Source organism: Salvia hispanica, chromosome 6 (assembly GCF_023119035.1).
Source record: "Salvia hispanica cultivar TCC Black 2014 chromosome 6, UniMelb_Shisp_WGS_1.0, whole genome shotgun sequence".
NCBI classification, from domain to species: domain Eukaryota; kingdom Viridiplantae; phylum Streptophyta; class Magnoliopsida; order Lamiales; family Lamiaceae; genus Salvia; species Salvia hispanica.
Window position 1 is genome coordinate 25,242,644 of NC_062970.1, and position 8,587 is coordinate 25,251,230.

Below are 8,587 nucleotides of genomic sequence, written 5' to 3' on the forward strand. Positions count from 1 at the left end.
ATATAATTTTTATATTAATGTGAGAGGGAACTTTTTCTAAAAATGGAAATGTGACATCTTTTGTGTGACAAACTAAAAAGGAAAGTGTGACATCTTTTGTGGGATGGAGGGAATATTAAATAAAGAGTTTGACTTTTTAAGCAGTGCAAATCTTCTAGCCTTATGTATAATATTTGATGTCTTGATGACAAAGTACATCCAACTCTACTAGGTTACTAATCATTTTTCGGTTCATCTATGAGTAGTTGTTTAGTATTTTTAGGTTACTAATCATTTTTCAGTTCATCTATGAGTAGTTGTTTAGTATTTTTATTATTAAATTGTACTCTGTTTCATTTTAAGTGAACTATTTTTCTTTTTGAAATGTCCGCTTTAAATGATAGTACATTTTCAAAAATAAAAATATCACTCTATGAACTTTTTCTCTCTCTTTTACATTATTTTCTTTCGCTTAACTCATAAAATAACTAGCGTGCGGACTAGCGGTTGACGTACTAGCGCGACGGACGACCTCTCGTACGTCGCATATGGCTCTAGTTCGTGCGCTAGTCTGCTATTGTGGGCTCCAGACAGACTAGCGTATGTACTAGCGATTTTTTCAATTTTTTTGTTTGTTTGTCAGGATGTCCTAGTGATGTGACAGTGCAATCATTAGTACTAATGACGTGGCAGGAGATGTTTTTGGCTAGTCCGCCGACTAGGTGAAAGTAATTACCAGGTGAAAGTAGTGTGGATAAACTTCCATTTGTGGTGAAAATAATTATCAAACGAATAAGAGGAAAGTATGAAATTAGTGTTCTCAGTTTACCAAATAATCATCTTTCATATTCAAATTATTTTTGAATTAATTTGGTGTAATTTTTGTTAGTATTATAAAAGTTGCAAGTGAATATTATATTATTCAGTATAGCTATTTGTTAATATGAATATTCACTCAGACTAATATTTTAGACTAGAGTGAATTATATTTTTAGGCTCTATACTTTCAGCGATGAACATTTGCGGTCCCTAGACTATACCACTGGCACGTTTTAGGTGTTTTTTCGCTTTTTGACCATATTTTTGGACAAATACACCCCCAAAAGCCTCAGGGTATTTTTAAACACTCACTATCCAAAAGTAGGTACTTATTTTGATATTTATTTAGTTTGAATACTTAAACTATGATTTGCGTTTTATTTGATAATTTTTGTTTGGATTGGTTATAGTTTGGGAGTAAAATTTCATGGTCATTCCATACCATGATGGCATAATAACTTGGTGTGCCTCACCATTAATTTAATTCTTTGACAAATGGAATTGAAAAAAGCTCACAGGCCACGTCAATTGCACATTAATAGCACAAAATAGAGAGATCCATTTAATCATTTTATATAAAGTGGCATAATATTAAATTTGGAAACTACCATAAAATTAAATGGAATGCCATATATATACGAAGTACACGGAATATATATTTGACATTATGATAATATTATACGTACATATAAAAAAGTAGTCATAACACATTTACAAAATAATACACGGTAAAAAATAATATAAATTACATAAGTATAATTTATTATGCTAAATTTTATGCGTAAATTTTTTGTATATATGTAAATATAAAACAAGAAAAAAGAAGTCTTATCCATAAAATCCAAAATAGTACTAGTACTATTAAAGAATTGTAATATAATTTTTTTTCTTAACTTGAAAAATAATACAATACGATTACATTTTTATGTGTATAATATTATCATATTATGTTGTCAATATAAGTATATATACTATAGTAATAGTAGTTAGTATATGACAATCCAATTATTTATGTGGTCATTTTCAAATTTAATATTTATATAAATATCAAAATAAGTATCTACTTTTGGAGAGTGAGGGTACAAAAATGTCCTTTAGACTTTGGGGACGTTTTTGTCCAAAAATTTAGTCATAAGGTGAAAAAACACCTGAAATGAGCAATAGTATAGTCTGAAAACCGCAAATGATATTTTACAAGTATAGAGACCGCAAATGTTCGTCGCTGAAAGTATAAAGCCTAAAAATATAATTCACTCTTTAGACTATATAATTTTGGAATGCTTTTTATAACTAATAAACAAATTAAATAAAATAATAGACAGAAAATAGATAATGGGTTTAAGAATAGTGTGTACAAACTCCAAACTTTTCAACACAGTATCAACACAACGTTAACACAATGTCAACACAGTGGAAAATTTCAAGTTTTTGATGTCAACACAATATCAACACAATATCAACCGTTGACATTGTGTTGACATTTTTTATTGCTGCTATTTTATCATCTGTTGATATTTTCTAATGGATCAGATCATAGTTTGAAGTTTGTACAATATTTAGAGTTTGCATTTGATCACATTCCATGAATTTAATAAGATAAAATTGAGAATTCTAGTGTTTTGATTTAATTGACAATGATGTAATTCAATTATGAATCCAATATTCAATTATGATTCATGTTATATTAATAGGTTTGGGTCCTTATCGAGCCAACTCAACAACCCTTTTAATTGTTGAATCACTCGAATTCTATAGTCTTTTTTTTTTTTTTTTTTTTTTTTTTTTTTTTTTATCTTTATCAATAACGTTGGTCTTTCGTATCAAAATATTATATTGTCGATACTATTCCTTTACAATAATAATTATAAATTTGCAACGTTCAATGATATATTAGGTACATGAAAAATGATAATACAAGATATAATTTGGATTCTCCACTTCCAGATTGATGGTACTTATCAGACCGAAATCAATATAGATGACCAACATCAACTTTTTCCCTTTTTGAAGTACCAACCTATCTGTTATTAATAATTATTATTGTAGGGATCAGACCACTCGGGATTCGCTAATTACCGGGACCTCTTTTATTGATTGTTTCTGAGATGGCTAATCTCAGAGGTACAAGCCAAATACAACCGTGATATCTTGATTACACACTAAGTACAATGTTACAAACAGAAACCCTAGACTAAGCTTAAGAACTCCTTAGATCTTGAGAGTCCATCTTTTCTGGTTGTACCTGCACACTTAGTAGCTGGATTAGTCACACAAGAGATTGATCCCGAAGGATCTAAACACAAAAGAGACTAAGTCAGAGAATCGGGCCACAAGTGGCTCAGGTCACAGCAGTGACTGCACTAGGCCTCAGACCTCCCCAATCCTCACAGCAAGTCACAAAGGAGAGCACCGTTGAACGAACTCAAACCAGAGATCAGTGGAACCCTAGATCTCACCGGCCAACGCACACCACGGCTGTCTCACACGCGGACTCACCCACACCACCCCAGAACACACAGCCAAGAACACAAGACCCCTCACCACACACTCCAAGCACTTCGGGATTGGTCACAGACTAAAGACCAAACCCTAGAAAGAGAAGGAAACCGAAGAAGTTGCCTAACACTCAATCTACACCGGTAGAACTCTTAGGAACTGAGAATCATCGGTGGAACTGAAAGCTCGAAGGAGAACTCCGGCTAGGTTCGCCGGAATCTTAGAGAGAAGGGAGAGAGATGAAGACGGTTTCTGGAACAAGAGAGAGAGAGAGAGAGAGAGAGTATCAAATCCGAGAAGACTAACCAGTCTCTCTCACTTAACAAACACAACACTCATCCAACGGCTGTGAGCCATGATCCGCGTGGAGTAGCCAGGTGTCACACATCCAGCCATTCTGGATAAGTAAACGGGCCAGGCTCGATTTGGGCCAATAATTAATCTTATGGGCTCAACAATAATAGCAGCCCAACCGAATAATAATAGAAGCCCAAAGCAAGGAGTCCAATATCCAACATTCTCCACCTTTGGACTACTTCTGGAGAAACAGGGGAGAGCCTTGGTCTACTGCTGCTTCATCATTGCCTACAAGGCATTCCTATCACCAAAGAACACAAAGTTCATTAGATAGAAGATACCAGGTTGCCTAACAAAACACCAGATGGTAAACCAAATAGTTTTGTAGGACTTAAGCTGCCTTGTGACTTCAAAGAGTCAACAAGGTCTTTACCTCGGGACATGCAATGCACATGCTAACCAAAATCAAAGTGCAATTTTTTGATGCATGACAACAACTTATCCACAGAGAGACATTTAGTACCCATATCAGCAGGGTTATGATCAGTATGCACCTTTTGTAAGAGAACTTCACCTTTTTCCACAACATCTCTAATAAAATGGAACCTAACATCTATATGCTTAGTTCTATCATGGAAAACAGGATTTTTACAAAGTTGGATGGCAGACTGACTATCAGAGAACAACACAGGAGCAGACTTAATAAACTTGAGTTCAGAGAGAACTCCCTTTAACCAGATTGCCTCCTTCATAGCCTCTGTAATGGCTATATACTCTGATTCTGTTGTAGACAGAGCTACAATGTGTTGTAGTTGTGATTTCCAGCTAACACAAGACCTGCAAACCTGAAACACATAGGAAGTTGTGGACTTCCTCTTGTCCTTATCATTAGCATAGTTAGAATCAACAAAACCACACAACTCAACACCTTGATCATGCTTAGAAAAACACAAACCATACTTAGAAGTATTTTTCAGGTATCTAAGCAACCACTTAAGAGCTTCCCAATGCACTGGCCCAGGGTTAGACATGTATCTACTCAAGCAAGAAACAACATAGGCAATATCAGGCCTAGTACTAACCATAAGATACATCACAGAGCCAATAGCATTAGAATAAGGGACCTTTTGCATAGCTTTAACCTCAGATTCAGTTGTAGGACAAAGGTCCTTACTTAGCATAAAATGAGCAGCTAAAGGAACAGAAGCAATTTTAGCACCAAGCATATTAAACTTTTCAAGAATTTTTTGCACATAAGGTTCCTGATGAAGGACTAGAGAAAAGGACTTCCTATCCCTAAGGATATTGATCCCCAAAATCTTTTTAGCATCACCAAGATCTTTCATGTCAAAATTTTCACATAAAGCACTTTGCACATGTTTAATAGACTTAATGCAAGGACCCATAATCAACATATCATCCACATACAACAGCAAGAACACAGGCACTTTATCAAGGTTTTTCACATACAAGCAGGCATCAAAGGTACTCCTAATAAAGCCTAACTTCTGCATGCATGTATTAAACTTAATATTCCACTGCCTAGGAGATTGTTTAAGACCATACAAAGCCTTTTTAAGCAAACACACATGATTGGGAAAGTTTGGATCTACAAAACCCTCTGGTTGTTTCATGTATATGGGTTTATCCAAGTCACCATGAAGAAAAGCAGTTTTGACATCCATTTGCTTTAATTCTCAATTAAAATGAGCACATAAGGCAAGCATCACTCTTACAGTAGTAAACTTAACCACAAGAGCAAAAATTTCTGTATAATCAATCCCCTCTTGCTGAGTAAAACCTTTGGCAACCAACCTAGCCTTGTACCTCAACCCCTCAATCTCATCTTTCAATTTAAACAGCCACCTGCAATCAACTACAGAGGCACCAGGGGGCAGAGGCACAAGGATCCAAGTATTATTGACAAATAGAGAGTGGATTTCCTCTTGCATAGCTTTAAACCATAAATCCCAGTACTTGGACTTTTGAGCCTGCTTAAAGGTTTGAGGCTCATTTCCATCAGATTCAAACACATTAAAAGCTAGGGCAACTAAATTCACAAATGAACCAAATCTATCAGGGACTTTACCAACCCTTCTTGCTCTATCCCTAGTTAACTGATAATTGTGTAAATCTGGATTATTACTGGGTTGTGGCTCACCATCAAAAACATTTTCATGGTCAGGGTCTTGGTTTTCTAGAGGCTCAGGGGGTATAGGATCTGGGTTGATAGGGGAAGAGTTCCACACCTGCTCCACCTCAGTGGAAGCATCACTGCCCTGGGACTCCACCTCACTTGAGGGCCACTCCTCAGATTGCTCCACCTCACTAAGAGGTTCACCATCTGAGGATGGAGAAGCAGGGGACCTGGGGACACCACAGGGGAAGTCATCTTCATTGAAGATAACATCCCTACTGACCACAACCTTGAAACCAGGTTCATCCCTAACCCACACCCTATAACCCTTAATGCCATCTGGATAGCCAACAAAAACACCCTTCCTAGACCTTGGGTCTAACTTGTCAGTTTTTGAATGAATAAAAGCACTACACCCAAACACCCTTAGGTGTGACAGATTGGGTTTTCTACCAGTGAAAACATGCTCAGGGCATCTGCCCTTAAGAGGAACAGAAGGGGATCTATTTATCAAATAACAAGCAGTGTAAAGAGCTTCACCCCAAAATTTTTTGGACAAACCACTTTTGGACAAGAGACACCTAACCTTTTCAAGTAAAGTCCTATTCATCCTCTCAGCAACACCATTTTGCTGAGGGGTGTAAGGAGTAGTTTTATGTCTCCTAATCCCAGATTTTTGACACAAAGAATCCATTTGAGCATTGCAAAACTCAAGGCCATTATCTGTCCTAATGGTCTTGATACATTTTCCAGTTTGATTTTCAATTAAAACTCTCCAATTTGAAAAGGTTTGAAAAACATCAGACTTATGTTTTAAGAGAAAACACCAAACTTTTCTTGAAAAATCATCCACAATGGATAAGAAATACACAGATCCAGAGTGGGTAGTAACAGAGGCAGGGCCCCAAACATCCATATGCAAGTACTCTAAGACAGCTTGACTAACATTTTCAGTCACAGGGGTGGGAAAAGACACCCTGTGCTGTTTTCCCATCACACAAGTTTCACAAAAGGGGAGCTCATTTTTGAAATCCAACTCACTCAACATTTCAGAATTTTTCAAAAGTTTTAACCCCTTCTGACTCATGTGCCCAAGTCTATTATGCCACAGTAAAGCCTTATCCATTTTAACCAGATTTACACTATGATCATAACTAGTTAGAGGCTTAGCAGTACACACATACAGATTACATTACCCTGCCCCCACTTACCCTCAAAACCCTCAGATTCAAGACAAGAGCAAGACAACAGATTATAGTTCAGATCAGGCACATATCTCACATTTTTCAAAGGCAGCAAGTATCCATTCTCAAACTTTAAAAGCACAGTACCAATGCCAAGGATTTTACACTTCTTGTCATTAGCCATGGACACAAAAGCATTTTCCACAGGTTTGAGAGAAGTAAAGGAATCTTTGAAAGGACATATGTGAAAAGTGCATCCAGAATCAATTAGCCAGTCATTTTTGGTAAAGAAACACTCAGAGGCAGAGTTTACAGAAAAAACATCATGGTTCATGAAACACACACCATCTGCACCATCATCCCTGGCCAGATTAGCAACAACCTCCAACTGATTATTACCATTTGGATTCTTACCTTTCTTGGGTCTGGTACATTCTGCCTTGTAATGACCCACTTCCCCACAATTAAAACATTTTCTTTTAAACTTAGGGTCTTTACTTTTAGACCTAGACCTGCCTCTGTTTGACTTCTTACCATTCCCAGAGGAATTACTGCCATCCCCTCTAGATTTAGACCTCCCTCTCACATTCAAAGCCTTAGTTTGAGAAGATTTAGGGTTAAAGTTTTCTTTAAGCTCCAATTCTTTTGACTTTAAAGAACTGATTATTATGTCTAGAGGGGCACTATCCCTTCCATACTTTATAGCTGCCTTAACATCACCATAAGTATCAGGGATAGCATTCATGAGGGCTATGCTGGTATACTCATCAATGGTTTTATCTCCAGACCTTTTGATGTCCTGGACCAATTTTTGAAAAGTATCAATATTATCATCTATGTCCTTTGAAAGATCCAATTTAAATTTAAAAAGCTTTTCCAGGAGATACATCCTGGAGGACATAGAAGTTTCAGTATAGAGAGTATCCAGCTTAGCCCACATCTCACTGGCAGATTCAATAGCCCCAACCTTTCTAATCACAGAGTCAGAGAGGTTGAGGATAATTGAAGACCTAGCTAACTCATTCATTTCAGCCTTTTTCTCAGCAGACATATTTTCAGGAAGGACCCCTTCAATGGCTTTGAAAACCTTTTGCTGAATCAGAACACATTTAACCTTTTGTTTCCATATAACAAAATCATTTTTCCCATTGAAGGGGACAATGCCAACTGGCTGAGTCATTTTGAGAAAGATTTTAACACACACAAAAGAACTCAACACTCCAAGGGCAAAGCAAGCAACTCTGCTTTCACAGATAGTGGATTTAAACAAATAACAGTCAAAGAATCCACTAGGAACAAAGATGCAGAGATTTTTCATGCAATAATCACAGATGCAGCTAGCAGCAAGCACACACACAGGCAACACAACTCAAGGTGATCCCAGACACACAAAGATCAAGTCTAGGTGAGTTCCTCCCTATCTGTCACGTGTACCCCGGCAAGAGGATTTCCCAGTTCACAATCACCCAATATATGGGGGCGCAGGGGGTCACTCAAGGCGGTTAAGGCACAGGGTGGATAGGTAATTTACTCAAGACACAGAAACAGAGCTCTGAGATACACACCTTGAGTAAGAAAAGAAAGACAAGCAAGCAGCGGAAGAAAAGAAAGCTATAAGCACCAAGATCATGCAAGAAGACAAGAGCACAGAGCCTAGACCGCGGCCAGCGGTTAC